Source organism: Dendrobates tinctorius, unplaced genomic scaffold, assembly GCF_039654945.1.
Source record: "Dendrobates tinctorius isolate UK_male_01 unplaced genomic scaffold, ASM3965494v1 ptg000085l, whole genome shotgun sequence".
Classification (NCBI taxonomy): Eukaryota; Metazoa; Chordata; class Amphibia; order Anura; family Dendrobatidae; genus Dendrobates; species Dendrobates tinctorius.
In genome coordinates, this window is record NW_027361753.1 from 5,289,848 (window position 1) to 5,305,988 (window position 16,141).

A 16,141-nucleotide genomic window follows, 5' to 3' on the forward strand; every position below is an offset into this window, starting at 1 on the left:
CGTGGATGAGGGTTCGGTGACCCCTCCTCAAGAGTTCATTCTCTGGTTCACCAGTTGTGAGTTCTCCTTCCAGACTCCCTCTGGTGGTAACAGGAGGTAGTGAGGCTGATTTGATCGGTGGAGATCTGCCACCTGAGAATGAGGATGACGATTGGACCTCAGGAGTCTCAGATTGGATTTAAGACAGCCGATGCCCTATTCAGTTGCTGGTGATTCCTTCTGGCTTGTCAGCTCTTGTTTTTTCAGCTCTGTTCCAGTCATCTAAAGCTGTTTTTCTGCTAATGTTCACACTTGATTTTGTTGGTCTATTCAGTTTTTTGGGTGGTCAGCCAGCCCCGGCTGGGGGCTGTGCTGAATTTCCACTCTTATTCATCAGTATTTTTCCAATTTGCGTTTTGTCTCTTACTAGTTTGGTCTCTTTTTGCTCTGTCTCAGAATATTTCAGAGTGCTGATATAGTGGGAGAAGTCTAGTGACTTCAGGGTTAATTTTGCTATTAGAAGTGTTGGACATTATTTTTGTAAGGTTTTTTGCAGGTTGCAGGCAGTGTCTTTCCTTTCTTTTCCTTTCTAGTTTGGGCCCCATCGTTTGCGCAGCCTATTTTCCTGCCTGTGTTTATGCCTTCATCTTGTTTCACCATCAATACATGTGTGGGGGCTATCTATTCCTTTGGGGTCTGCTCTGGGGCAATTAGTTTTCCCCTTTTCATGCTTCAGGCTTATTTAGTCCTCCGGCTGTGACGAAGCATCTAGGAACATCGTAGGTACGCTTCACGACTGCTGCTAGTTGTGTGGTAGGATCAGGGATCTGCAATCTGCATAGTTACCAACCTCTCTGGTTTTCTGTGACTTAGCTTGTTTTGCTTTTTTCTCCTCGGTGACCCATTCATAACAGCACCCATAAGATTCATCAATGTGTGGAAGCTCCCGAGCATCAGGACAACATCTCGAACCGGGCTGTCTTCAGGCACCTCGTGTTTGATTTCTGACGCTTTCCAGTAGAGTGGCTGATCGAATGTAACAACTGCAGCGGATCGGTGTTTATCAGTAAGGTTGCACAGATACTCAAGAGTAGAGAAGATGCATGACTTGTCTCCGGAATACATGTCAATGATGGGCAGGAAGATTACCGAAGATGACCCCGGATGATCACAGTCTTTATGTAGCATGTGCATCACTCCATTCCAGCTCGGTGCAGGCTGTTTGAAGCATAAAGACATCTCCCACAATACATCAACATGATGGTCAATGGCGTCGAGAAATGGCAAGGGCTTGAATTTTATGTTTCGGCGAGTGTGTTTTGCGAAACGGTATTCCCTTACAGCAACTCTGCTTTGTTCAACTATCTCCAAGTCTGCAGTCTTCCGTCTGAGAACAGTGGGACTGACCTTCCTTCCTGGAGTCACAGTAGCTACCATCCCCATGCCGTGGAAAGTCCCCATCTAACGTGATGATATTATGATCGACGTTGTCCGCAGCGAACAGCAGTGCCGTATCCAGTCTGTCTATGGTACCACTGAGTACATCCTGGCCAACAGAAGCGGCAGCATTTTCCTCGAATCGCTGAACTTCCGAATATGATGAACAATATCGCATGGCTGAGAGACTGTCTACAAGAAATCGAGACCTGAAATGATGATGGAGATGGACTGCTAACCCAAGCTGCAATGGAGCTACTACAGCCCTGGGACGTACAGCCTGAACAACTGATTGTCCAATGCTTGCGAACTTCCTGTGAATGTCCTTTCCAACGAAGAGGGTTTCAAGCAAGCAAAGCAAACTCAGGGGGAGTCTAAGGCAGACTGACATTCAAGCGAAGAAGTCTTCGGATATTCATCGGTTGAAGATGGGATCTTAGACTTGATATCGCTCTTGATTAGTTTGGCCACAGTCTCTATGATGGCTCTCTTCTGGGCTTCTTCATCCATTTCCTGACTACGGAAATAGTCCCTCAGGATTATTCTGGTCTTTTCACGGAACGTTAGAATGTTAGGCAACCCTTCACACTCTGCTATGAATAGCGAATCGCCATACCTCTCCTCCAGCCTATACCTCAGCCATTTATTACTATAGGCAGCACTGTCTCCTTCTACAAGATACTCCGTCATTTTCTTTGCAAGATCTGTGACTGTCAGTTGCGCTTCATCGTTGTCCTCGAGAAATGCACACATTCTCAAGAACACTTGCTCTTGGTCCATGTTCATCGACCTCCCTACCTTCCGCGGTTTCTTTGTAGTAGATCCACCACCACGACGCATAGGAATTCCGTAATTTGTCCGAAAGTTAATGTCACATGAACGATGATACAGACAGTCTGCAGCATGTAAGTCCTTCCCAATGTACGCGATTCTCCCTTGAATGGTGATTGCCCAGTCATCATTACGCTGTTTGCAATGTGACAAGATGGACCTTACAAATCCATCCGTTTTAACAAAGCTATAGTCATCGAAATCACTACTAGATCTTGTCTTCACCACTTCATGTCCACAAAACAAACACTGCGTCGTGCTATCATAGGATCCAGTAGACACCCGTGCACCTCTCTTGGCAGGTGAACGATGAACGGAAGTAGCTTCCTTATGAAAGTCTATTTGCGTCTTGTTTATGTAGTTCATACGACATCTCTTGTGCACCACTGCTCCAGCAGCTACTACAGCGCTAACGCCCCTCTCAATACTGGCTTTATTGATCCCTTCAGCTCCTTTCGCACCAATCACCACTCTTTCTCTGTCATCTTCTACTTCATAGCTGCATAAGGGGCAAGTTTCTTGACTTTCCATCATTCTCAGCTCTGTAAAAGAAGATAAATAAATCGTTAAATAATAAATATAATAGTAGTAATTGTAAAAGAAATATGATAGACACTGAAAGGAGAGTCGCATTTAACATTTTACAGCTTTGGCGGCCATATTCTTTGACGTCACATTTGGACCCTTTGTGGTAACCCTATCTTGGTAAACTTTTAGTATGTTTTTCCCTACATGTAATACTACCAAAAAAAACAAAAAGCTTTCTTGGAATTTGTTCAGGGTAAAAGATTTTTTTTCGTATTTTTACTAGACTAGGCTGGCGGGTACGGCTGAAAGACAGGCTGTCGGGCACAGTTTACAGACAGGCTGGCGGGTATGGCTGAAAGACAGGCTGTGGGGCACAGCTGATAGACTGGCGGGCACAGCTGATAGACAGACTGACAGGCATGGCTGAAAAACAGGCTGGTGGGCACAGCTGATAGACAGGCTGGTGAGCACAGCTTATAGGCAGGTGGTGGGCATAGCTGATAGGCTGGCTGGCACGGCTTATAGGCAGGCTTGTGGGTACGGCTGAATGTCAGACTGGCAGGCGTGGCTGAAAAACAGGCTGGTGGGCACAGCTAACAGACAGCCTGGCAGGCACGCCTGATAGGCAGGCGGCGGGCATGGCTGATAGGCAGGCTAGCAGGCACGACTGATAGACAGGCTGGTAAACAAAATTACGGGCACTGGGACCTGAAAAGTAACAAGAGTGTTAGGAACAAACTTACATTTCATAGGCACCTCCCACAGGGTGGAGGTACCTTAAATAATAAGTGCTCCCCAGCACTGACCCTTTAAGACACCGGGAGCGTGAACAGTACTCTGACCCAGGGCAGCTGCAGGAGGGTAAGTGTTATGAATGAGTCACCGTAGGAGGCAAAAGCAGAAATACAAGCTAAGTCCAGAAAACCAGAGAAGTTGGCAACTATCAGATTGCAGACCCCTGAACCTATCAACACAACTAGCAGTAGCCGTGGGGGGTTCCTACGATGCCCTAGACCCCTTGATCACAGCCGGAGAATAACATAGGCCTAAAGAAAGAAAGGGGAAATCTAAACTGCCCCAGAGCAGACCCCAAAGCAATAGGCAGCCCCCAACATATAATGACGGTGAAGCAAGATGAAAATACTAACACAGACAGAAAGATAGACTGAGCAAAGACGGGGCCCAAAACTACCTAGATAGGAAAGGACAGGAAGGTTGCTGTCTGCAATCTGCCAAAACCCTATCAAAGACATAAGCCAACAAGCTGATATGAAAAAGGCCCTGAAGCAGCTAGGCTTCAAAAACTAAATCAGCACTCAGGTATTTTCAGAAGACAGAGCTAAATGAATTCAGCACACCCCAGAAGGGAATGGCAGAAATCCAGAAAAACAAAGCAAAACAAAGTCAAAGCACCAAAGCAAAAGGCCGAGCAGCAAACTTAGCTTTAGAGGAGCAGGAATTCAGACTGGTCTCCAAGGATCCCACAGAGAAATCACCCGCAGGGCAGAAGGGCGTCGGCAGCCTTATATCCAGTCAGTAACTCCACTCAGCCAGTCATCATCATCAGCCTCAGGTGTTTGATAATCAGGCTCACTACCTTTCTTTACCAGAAGAGGGAGTTCCTCGGGCCTCAGTAATGAAGGGGAAAATGAACTCACAACAGTACCTCCCCCTTGAGGAGGGGTCAGCGAGACTATGGAACTCTCTGCCATATGATGTTGTAATGAGTGATTCCCTACTAAAATTTAAGAAGGGACTGGATGCCTTTCTTGAAAAGTATAATATTACAGGGTATATACACTAGTTTCCTTAATATTGCGTTGATCCAGGGAGCTAGTCTGATTGCCGTATGTGGAGTCGGGAAGGAATTTTTTTCCCCAATGTGAAGCTTACTGTTTGCCACATGGGTTTTTTTTGCCTTCCTCTGGATCAACATGTTAGGGCAAGTTAGGATAGGATATGGGTTGAACTAGATGGACTTAAAGTCTCCCTTCAACCTTAATAACTATGTTACTATGTTACATTATGGATTTTAAATGTGACAGGAAGAGCCAAACGAAAAGAGACCGGAATAATAATCTCCACAATCTTGTAAGGTCCAATAAATCTAGGCTTAAACTTAGGAGAAGCCACCTTCATAGCAATATTTTTTGATGATAACCACACCATATCACCAACCTTAAACTGGGGACCAATGGTCCTATGTCGGTTGGAAAACCGCTGGGCCTTCTCCTGGGAGAGAGATAACTTATCCACCACTTGGTCCCAGATCTGGTGCATTCTCTCCACCACAGTGTCAACACCTGGGCAGGCAGAGGGCTCCACCTGCCCTGAAGAAAATCGAGGATGAAACCCAAAGTTACAAAAAAAAGGTGACATCAAAGTGGCAGAACTAGCTCTATTATTTAAAGCAAATTCGGCCAAGGGCATAAATGAAACCCAATCATCCTGATCAGCAGAAATAAAACATCTCAAATATGACTCCAAGGTCTGGTTTGTTCTCTCTGTCTGCCCATTGGTCTGAGGGTGAAAAGCAGAGGAGAAGGACAACTGAATTCCCAGCCTGGAACAGAAAGTTCTCCAAAATCAAGACACAAACTGGACTCCTCTGTCAGATACAATGTTCTCAGGAATCCCGTGCAAACGAACCACCTGTTGTAAAAACAGGGGCACCAACTCAGAGGAAGACGGCAACTTAGGGAGTGGTACAAGATGAACCATCTTAGAGAACCTATCACAAATCACCCAAATAACAGTCATCCTCTGAGAGACAGGCATATCAGAGATGAAATCCATTGAAATATGGGTCCATGGCCTCTTGGGGACAGGCAAAGGCATCAACAACCCACTAGAGCGAGAACACGATTTAGACCGGGAGCACGTCCCACAGGACTGCACAAAATTCCTGACATCACGAGACAAGGAGGGCCCCCAAAAAAACCGACTCACCAGATCTCTAGTACCAAAAATACCTGGATGACCAGCCAAAGCAGAGCAATGAACTTCAGACATCACTCTCTTCTTCCACTGGTCAGGAACATACAACTTTCCACTGGGACAACGCTCAGGTTTGTCCTCCTGGAACTCTTCCAGAGCACGTCTCAAATCGGGCGAGATGGCAGAAAGAACTCCCCTTCGCCTAAGATGGTAGCAGGCTTGGTCACCACAGGAGAATCAGCAAAGAAGCTCCTAGAGAGGGCGTCTGCCTTGACATTCTTTGTTCCAGGAAGAAAAGAAACCACAAAATCAAAACGTGTAAAAAACAAGGACCACCTAGCCTGTCTAGGGTTCAAGCGCTTAGCCGACTCTAGGTAAATCAAATTCTTGTTGTCAGTGAGGACCACGACTTGATGCTTAGCTCCCTCCAACCAATGTCTCCACTCCTCAAATGCCCATTTCATGGCCAACAGTTCCCTATTCCCCACATCATAGTTACTTTCAGATGGAGAGAACTTTCGGGAAAAGAAAGCACAGGGATTCATTTTAGACGTTACAGGATCCTTTTGGGACAAAACAGCTCCTCCACCAATCTCAGAAGCATCCACCTCTACCTGGAATGGAAGTGAGACATCAGGTTGCCGCAAAACCGGGGCGGAGGTGAATCTTCGCTTCAGCTCCTGAAAGGAAGAAACAGCCTCCGGAGACCAATTTAACACATCAGCACCCTTTTTAGTCAAATCAGTCAATGGCTTGGCAATACTAGAAAATTTTGCTATAAATTTCCGATAAAAATTAGCAAAACCCAAAAACTTCTGGAGGGCCTTCAAAGAAGTGGGCTGAACCCAATCGTGAATGGCCTGTACCTTGGCCGGGTCCATTCCAATAGTTGACGGGGACAAAATAAATCCCAAAAAAGAAATCCTCTGTACTCCAAAAAGGCATTTAGATCCTTTGACATACAGGGAATTCTCCCTCAAGATCCGGAACACAGTCCGAATATGTTCCACATGAGAATCCCAATCCTTGGAGAAGATCAAAATATCATCCAGATAGATAATCAAAAATTTATCGACAAAATCTCGGAAAATATCGTTCATGAAGCACTGGAAGACAGAAGGGGCATTAGTGAGCCCAAAAGGCATCACCAGGTACTCAAAATGTCCCTCCGGAGTATTAAACGCCGTCTTCCATTCATCCCCATGCTTAATGCGAATAAGATTATACGCCCCCCCTGAGGTCAAGCTTGGTAAACCAGCAAGCACCTTTAACTCTGGAGAATAGATCAGAAATCAGGGGTAACGGATACTGATATTTAACAGTAATTTTGTTGAGGGCACGATAATCAATACAAGGTCTTAATGATCCATCCTTTTTGGCTACAAAAAAAAAACCGGCACCTAAGGGTGACGAGGATGGTCTAATATGACCCTTCTCCAACGCCTCCTTAATATAGGATCGCATAGCCTCTTGCTCGGGTACAGATAAATTGAAGAGCCGACCCTTGGGAAATTTACACCCCGGGCTCAGTTCAATTGCACAGTCATAACTCCTATGAGGAGGCAGAGACGCAGACTCATTCTCACTAAATACATCATAAAAGTCCGCCAAATAATCAGGAACATCATGCGACTGAGGAGAGGTGGAAAACACCGGAGCCTCACTAAAGGCACACCGACAACCCCAACTCACCACAGACACAGATTTCCAATCCAAAACTGGATTATGGATCTGTAACCAGGGAAACCCCAGAACAATAGTATCATGCAGATTATGCAACACCAAAAATCTGCAATTTTCTTGATGGTCTGGTGCGACCCGCATTACCACCTGGGTCCAAAACTGGGGTTTATTTTTAGCCAAAGGAGTAGCATCAATCCTCCTCAAAGGGATAGGCGTCTGCAGAGGTGTCATCGGAAATCCACAACGTTTAGCAAAATCCAAGTCCATTAGGTTTAGGGCTGCTCCCGAATCCACAAAAGCCTTGGCTGAAAATGTGGACAGGGAGCAGATCAGAGTAATAGCCAGAAGAAACTTAGGTTGAACACCCCCAACAGAAAACGTGTGTGCAAAGCGTTTCTCTCGATTAGGACAGACAGAAATAATATGCGAGGCATCTCCACAGAAAAAACTCAACTTATTACGCCTTCTGAACTCCTGACTCTGCTCTCTGGAAAAAACTCTATCACATTGCATAGGTTCAGACATTTGTTCAACAGGTGGCAACACCTCTCGTGCAGCTTTGCGTTCGCGCAAACGCCGATCAACCTGAATGGCTAATGACATAGAATCGTCAAGACCAGAGGGAACAGGAAATCCCACCATAGTATCTTTTACGGCTTCTGACAACCCCTTCCGAAAGAGAGCAGCCAAGGCATTATCATTCCAGGTAGTAAGTACTGCCCACTTTCGGAATTTTTGACAGTACAATTCTGCAGAATCACGACCCTGGCTCCATGCCAGCAGGGTCTTTTCAGCCTGATCAATGGCATTAGGTTCGTCATACAACAACTCCAAAACTTGAAAGAATGCGTTCACATTAGTCAGAATAGGATCATCTGGTTTCAAAGAAAACGCCCAATCCTGGGGATCGCCACGCAGCAAAGAGATGACAATTTTAACCTGCTGCGCGGGGCTCCCTGACGAGTTAGGCTTCAAGGCAAAAAATAATTTACAATTATTTTTGAAATTCAAAAATTTAGACCGATCCCCAAAAAATACATCAGGTGCAGGAATCTTTGGTTCAGCTGCATGTGAATGAGCAAGGTAGGCGGAAATTCCCCGCACTTCCACAGCGAGCTGCTCCACACGATCAGACAATTGCTTTATCTCCATTGAGAGAAACAAAAAAATTCCCCCTACGGCCTCAGAGATATAGAGGAAAAAATATACACACTATTTTTTTTTTTTTTTACAATTCTTTCCTGCTATTGAGTAGCCTAGAATCTGCGGTATGGCGGGTGATTCTGTTATGAATGAGTCACCGTAGGAGGCAAAAGCAGAAATACAAGCTGTGAGAATCATGTGGGAATAGTGGATGAGGGCAGGTATATCTCGCCCAGATTCCTTTCCTATGTGGCCTAGTCTGGTCAGTATCGCACCTGCTTATTAATGGATAGTGGGAGGTGGATATAAAAGGATGCCAGGTGGTTGTGTGAGTGTCTCAGCCTGGGAACACAGAGAGCCTGTCTGTGTGAGAGACACACGTGAGTGAGAGCAGTGCCCACTGCAACTGTGGTTTGGCTGGACGGGAGAAGCCCGCCAGTTGGTAGTTAGGTTGTACTTTGTTTAGTTAGTGCCGGACAGGCAAGGATTTGTTTTATGTTTTATTTCTTTATGCATTGCTTTCACCAGTAATAAACCTGACCCAGTGTCAGTTATACCCGAATCCCAGCTCTGCGCCTGAGTTTCATGCTGAACGCACGTGACCTTTGACCCCAGCAAAGGCGATCCCGGAGTGTTTTATCACATTGTGGTGGAGAATGCGGGCATCACGTTGCAAGCATGAGCATGGAGGACGTGGTGAAAGCGCTGGTACAGTCCACCGCTGTCCAGCAAGAAGCTAATCGGGTGATGATGGCCCAGCTGAAGGAGTTGGTGGACATGACAGCTACCGATCGTTCGCTTCTCCAGCAGGTGGCGCAGCGCCTGGCAAGCCTACATGAGGTTAACCTGGAAGCCGAGTCGAGAGTGATTCACGTGAGTCGGTACTGGCAGAAGATGACGACCGAAGACGACGTCGAGGCATACCTGACCACGTTTGAACGGACGGCGGTACGAGAAAAATGGCCGAAGGCACGATGGGCCGGCCTGATTGCCCCGTTTCTTTCCGGTGAGGCCCAAAAGGCTTATTATGACTTAGAGTCTGAAGCTGCGCAGGACTTTGACAAACTGAAAGCCGAGATCTTGGCCCGGCTGGGAGTGACGACCGCTGTCCGTGCACAGAGAGTGCATCAATGGACTTATCAGCCGGATAAACCACCGTGGTCACAGATGTTCGACCTGATCCACGTGACGAAGAAGTGGCTACAACCCGAGGTGCTGACAGCGCCAGAGATAATCCAGAGAGTCGTCATGGACAAGTACCTGAGAGCTCTACCGCCAGCCCTGAGGAAGTGGGTAAGCCATGGAAATCCTACGACGGCAGATCAACTGGTGGATCTGGTTGAACGTTACTCCGTGGCGGAAGGACTCCGAGATGACGTTACCCCACCTCGTTCTTCATCATCTCCACGTGGAACCGGTAAGACTGTTCCAGGGAGTAGGGGAGATGGAAAAATCCCTAAGACAGTGGGGGAGGAAAATGGGACTGCCCGCACTGCGAGGCCGAGAGTAACGAACTATGGTCTAAGCAAGGGGCCTGTTAGGTGTTTCCGCTGCCAAGAGATGGGACATATTGCTGCGAACTGTCCGGTCACTACTGAACCCATGCAGTGCGACGTCACAGACTCTAAAAAACGCATGTCTATGGTTGCACGGGTAGTGAGTGTGAAAGCCGGTCAAAAGGATGCGGAAAAACACTTGTGTGATTTAACTGTTGATGGCAAAAATGTGGTGGCATTGTTAGACTCGGGAAGTGTGGTGACTCTGGTGAAGGCCAGTCTGGTGTCAGCCCCGACTGGACCATCAGACAAATTTTCTGTAACGTGTGTGCATGGAGACACCTGTTCGTACCTCACCACGGTCATATGCATTACAACTTCCTATGGGTCTGTGCAACATAAAGTGGGACTCGTCCCGGCGTTATTGCATGATGTTATCCTGGGCTGGGATTTTCCCCACTTCTGGCAATTGTGGGAGAATCAGTTGATGCCCTTGGGTAATCGTGTACATGAGTCTTCTCCCAGGGCGCGTGGGGGTCCCGAACCCCTGGAAGAGGTCTCCCCGGAAGACTCGGGGGAAGAGTCTGCGGGAAATGACCTGCAGTTCCCGTTTTCAGTCATGGCGGGTGATACGGAGGAGACCGGGGAAGAGGAGGAGGCCGACAGCCGTCCACCTCCCCGTTTGCCGGATTTAGAAGTTCAGAAAGATGACTTCTAAAGCGAGCAAATAAAGGATCCTACCCTTTCTCAGGCTAGGACAAATGTAAAAGTGATAAATGGGGTACCCGTAGAACCTGGCTCTAGGCTGGCATATCCTTACATGGTTCTGGAGAATGATTTACTCTATCAGAGAAAAAGGGGGAAGGTACGGTGCAACTATTAGTCGTGCCAAAACCCTACCGGCGGCAGGTGCTGGACCTGGCCCACGGACATGTGATGGGAGGTCACCTGGGAGTCCAGAAAACCACCGAAAGGATATTACACTGTTTTGTTTGGCCAGGCATGCATCACGATATCCGTGTATATTGTGAGTCTTGTCCTGACTGCCAAGCCTCTGCACCTAAGCCCCGGTTCTGTAGCCCTTTGGTACCCCTACCTATTATTGAAGTCCCGTTTGAGAGGATTGGGATGGATTTAGTTGGGCCCCTTCCACGGTCTGCACGTGGACACCAACATATCCTGGTCATCTTGGATTATGCAACTCGTTACCCGGAGGCCATCCCTTTGCGTAACACGGCCACCAAGACGATTGCCAAGGAACTGGTGCATGTGTTTAGTCGGGTCGGTATACCAAAACAGATACTCACCGACCAGGGGACCCCCTTTATGTCCAGGGTAATGAAGGAGCTCTGCCGATTGTTACAAGTTGAACCATTACGCACATCCATGTATCACCCTCAAACAGACGGGTTGGTCGAACGGTTCAATAAAACTCTGAAGCAGATGCTGAGAAAGGTGATAGACAAGGATGGGAAGAACTGGGACTATTTACTTCCGTATTTTCTTTTTGCCATCAGGGAAGTACCCCAGTCTTCCACGGGATTCTCGCCTTTCGAGTTATTGTACGCCCGACGTCCTCGCGGACTGTTAGACGTTGCAAAAGAAACCTGGGAGGGTCAGGTCACTCCGTTTAAAACAGTGATAGATCACGTCACACAAATGCAGGACTGTAGTGCGCCTGTTATGCCTATCGTCAAAGAACACATGATACAGGCTCAAGGAGCCCAAAAAAGAATCTATGATAGGGGCGCCAAGATCTGTACGTTTGCACCCGGAGATAGGGTGTTGATCCTGGTCCCCACGGTGGACAGTAAGTTCCTGGCAAAGTGGCAGGGCCCCTTTGAGATTAAGGAAAGAGTTGGTGAAGTAAACTACAAAGTATACCAGGCAGGTAAGTGGAAACCTGAACAGATTTATCATGTAAATCTGATAAAACCCTGGAAAGATCGGTCTGCCTTGTCAGCGGAGCTGGCCCGTCCTGTCTGCTCGCATACCGTACCGGAGGTACGGGATGCAGAGACTCTCTCGGAGCGGCAAAAGACTGAGGTCAGGCAGTTTCTACTTCACAACCAAAAGTTTTTCTCAGAAAAACCCGGGCAGACTACGCTAATAAAACATGACATCGTAACGGAACCTGGTGTCACAGTTCACGTAAAGCCCTACCGAATCCCGGAAGCGCGCCGTGAAGCCGTTTCCCGAGAAGTGAAGGCAATGTTAGAGTTAGGCGTCATTGGGGAATCGCATAGTGCTTGGTCCAGCCCGATTGTGCTAATTCCTAAACCAGATGGCACCATCCGGTTCTGCAATTACTTCAGGAAACTGAATGCGGTCTCAAAATTTGATGCCTACCCTATGCCCTGGGTCGACGAGTTAATAGATCGGTTAGGAAAAGCCAGGTATATTACGACCCTAGACCTAACAAAGGGGTATTGGCATATCCCTCTGGTGGAGGCTGCCAGAGAAAAGACGGCATTTGCTACCCCAGAAGGTCTATTTCAGTATGTGTATATGCCGTTTGGACTGCACGGAGCACCGGCGACCTTCCAGAGACTGATGGATCGAGTCCTGAGGCCACATAGGCAGTACGCTTCGGCCTATTTGGACGACATTGTCATTTACAGCTTGGACTGGGAGACTCATCTCCAGAAAGTACAAGCTGTGATTGACGACCTGTGGGAGGCAGGTCTAACCGCGAACCCCAAGAAATGTCACATCGGGCTAGAAGAAGCCCGGTATTTGGGGTATGTAATTGGGAGGAGTGTTGTTAAACCCCAGGTTGATAAGATTCAGGCAGTTCAGGACTGGCCACAACCTGTCAACAAGAAGCAGGTACAAGCCTTCCTGGGGATCGCCGGCTATTATCGCCGGTTCATACCCAATTTTGCAGCCATCGCTACCCCCCTGACGGATCTTACAAAAGGGAAAGACTCCGTCTTGATTAAATGGAGTTTAGCGGCTGAAGAAGCCTTCCATAGCCTAAAACGGGCACTTTGCTCTCAGCCCGTACTGGTGACTCCGGACTTCCGCAGCGAGTTTGTGGTACAAACGGATGCCTCTGATACCGGTATCGGGGCCGTACTCTCACAAGTGAGGGACGGAGTGGAACACCCAGTCCTCTATCTCAGCAGGAAGCTGACTAAACACGAGCAAAGGTATGCAGTCGTGGAAAAAGAGTGCCTCGCCATTAAGTGGGCTCTAGAGGCCCTCAAATATTACCTGGTGGGCCGAAAGTTCAGGCTGATCACTGACCATGCCCCTCTCAAGTGGATGCACTTGAACAAGGAACGGAATAGCCGGGTGACCCGGTGGTTCCTTGCCCTGCAGGCCTACACTTTTACGGTGGAGCACCGCCCAGGCATACAGATGGGAAATGCAGATGCCCTGTCTCGAGTGCACTGTTTGGCGGGTGTCATTGCTCGACCGGAGTGGTCTGAGCAGGGGGGGGGGATATGTGAGAATCATGTGGGAATAGTGGATGAGGGCAGGTATATCTCGCCCAGATTCCTTTCCTATGTGGCCTAGTCTGGTCAGTATCGCACCTGCTTATTAATGGATAGTGGGAGGTGGATATAAAAGGATGCCAGGTGGTTGTGTGAGTGTCTCAGCCTGGGAACACAGACAGCCTGTCTGTGTGAGAGACACACGTGTGTGAGAGCAGTGCCCACTGCAACTGTGGTTTGGCTGGACGGGAAAAGCCCGCCAGTTGGTAGTTAGGTTGTACTTTGTTTAGTTAGTGCCGGACAGGCAAGGATTTGTTTTATGTTTTATTTCTTTATGCATTGCTTTCACCATTAATAAACCTGACCCAGTGTCAGTTATACCCGAATCCCAGCTCTGCGCCTGAGTTTCATGCTGAACGCACGTGACCTTTGACCCCAGCAAAGGCGATCCCGGAGTGTTTTATCACAAAGCTAAGTCCAGAAAACCAGAGAAGTTGGCAACTATCAGATTGCAGACCCCTGAACCTATCAACACAACTAGCAGTAGCCGTGGGGGGTTCCTACGATGCCCTAGACCCCTCGATCACAGCCGGAGAATAACATAGGCCTAAAGAAAGAAAGGGGAAATCTAAACTGCCCCAGAGCAGACCCCAAAGCAATAGGCAGCCCCCAACATATAATGACGGTGAAGCAAGATGAAAATACTAACACAGACAGAAAGATAGACTGAGCAAAGACGGGGCCCAAAACTACCCAGATAGGAAAGGACAGGAAGGCTGCTGTCTGCAATCTGCCAAAACCCTATCAAAGACATAAGCCAACAAGCTGAAAAAGGCCCTGAAGCAGCTAGGCTTCAAAAACTAAATCAGCACTCAGGTATTTTCAGAAGACAGAGCTAAATGAATTCAGCACACCCCAGAAGGGAATGGCAGAAATCCAGAAAAACAAAGCAAAACAAAGTCAAAGCACCAAAGCAAAAGGCCGAGCAGCAAACTTAGCTTTAGAGGAGCAGGAATTCAGACTGGTCTCCAAGGATCCCACAGAGAAATCACCCGCAGGGCAGAAGGGCGTCGGCAACCTTATATCCAGTCAGTAACTCCACTCAGCCAGTCATCATCATCAGCCTCAGGTGTTTGATAATCAGGCTCACTACCTTTCTTTACCAGAAGAGGGAATTCATCGGGCCTCAGTAATGAAGGGGAAAATGAACTCACAACAGGTAAGGGTGAGTATGGCCTCTGTGCTCCCTGCCTCCTCTCCCCAGCACGAAGCCATGACATGGACAGCCGGTGCAGGGCTGTGGCGGTGACAGCGTCGGTATCTCTGCAGAGGCGCCGACGTTACAGTTGTTTTGGTGTAATGTAATATGTGAAATGCATAGAATGTTATAATTACTGAGGCTGCTGTGTAGGTACTGTATTTGTAATGCCTAAGGTAACTCTGTACACTCATCTCAGGGGTGGGGAACGTATAGAACATGGTTTAGTGTTAGAGTTAGTGATAGATAGGAACATTAAGAAATATAGGCAGTGGTGGGCCTATTAGTGTGTTTGTATATATGAACAGAATTGGATACAGTTACAAGTTTGGGAACAATCCAGCATGGGAGAGGTGTATGGTCAAGCAAAAAGGGGGAAGCATTTCCTCGTTTAGTCAGTCTGAGTTAGCGGGTTTGTGTCAAGTTCAGGTTCAAGTGCCAGTGGGCAGGAGGCATGTGGAGCACAAAGCGTTCTGACAGAATGACGACCTACCAAATTTCCTGCAGACATTTCTGTAACATCCAGAGCCTACTGTATGTCCCGAACTAGGCACTGGGATGTGCCTTATTCACTTCCGCACAGAAAAATCCTGAAATGTGTGAGGGAATCGTAACGGACTTCGGGAGTGCTGTGGGGCCGGATGAGAAATCCCTGGGGCTGACAGGAGGATCAAAAGTAGGGATAGTCCGAGCTGAACGTAAGTAAAGGCTTTATATGTGCTGTGTTGATGAAACTGGAACTGTTCTGTGCCTGAAACTGCGTGTTATAGGGAACCTGTCACCCCCCCCCCGGTGTTTTTAAGTAAAAGAGCCACCTTGTGCAGCACTAATGCTGCATTCTGTCAAGGTGGCTCTTTTATTTAGGGTATCTTCCACCGCAGAAATAGTAGTTTATAAAATTGGTCAGACATACCTGATATTTGTCAGGGGGGCAGGTCTTTCCCCATCTGACAGAGACGCCTCACATCCGTCACTCATGTCTTCCTGCATTATTGGATCCGCCTCCACATCGCTCTTTTCAAATTCTGGCGCTTGCGCTGTCCTATTTATTCTTGGGCATGCGCAGTTACCGCTGCCCGTCCTCATGACTTCCTGGCCTTCCTATAGCGCCTGCGTGGACGCGCGGCCAGAGATCCCACCCCGCAGTCGCTTATGGTTTATTCACACTGCGGGGCTGGGAATCTCGGGCATGCCCAGTAGTTATTTGCGGATCTCCGACTCCATGAAATCTCTCCGCCTCTTTCCTACATTGCAGCGTCATCGGTGGAATCGTCAGCTTCTCCCACCGATGACGATTCCACCAAATTGAGATTCTGCTTTGGCTTTTATCCTAAGTAATGTGACAAGGCTCATTAACTAATTGACTTTTAGGATCGCTTCTTCCAATAGGTGGCGCTAGAGTTCAAGCC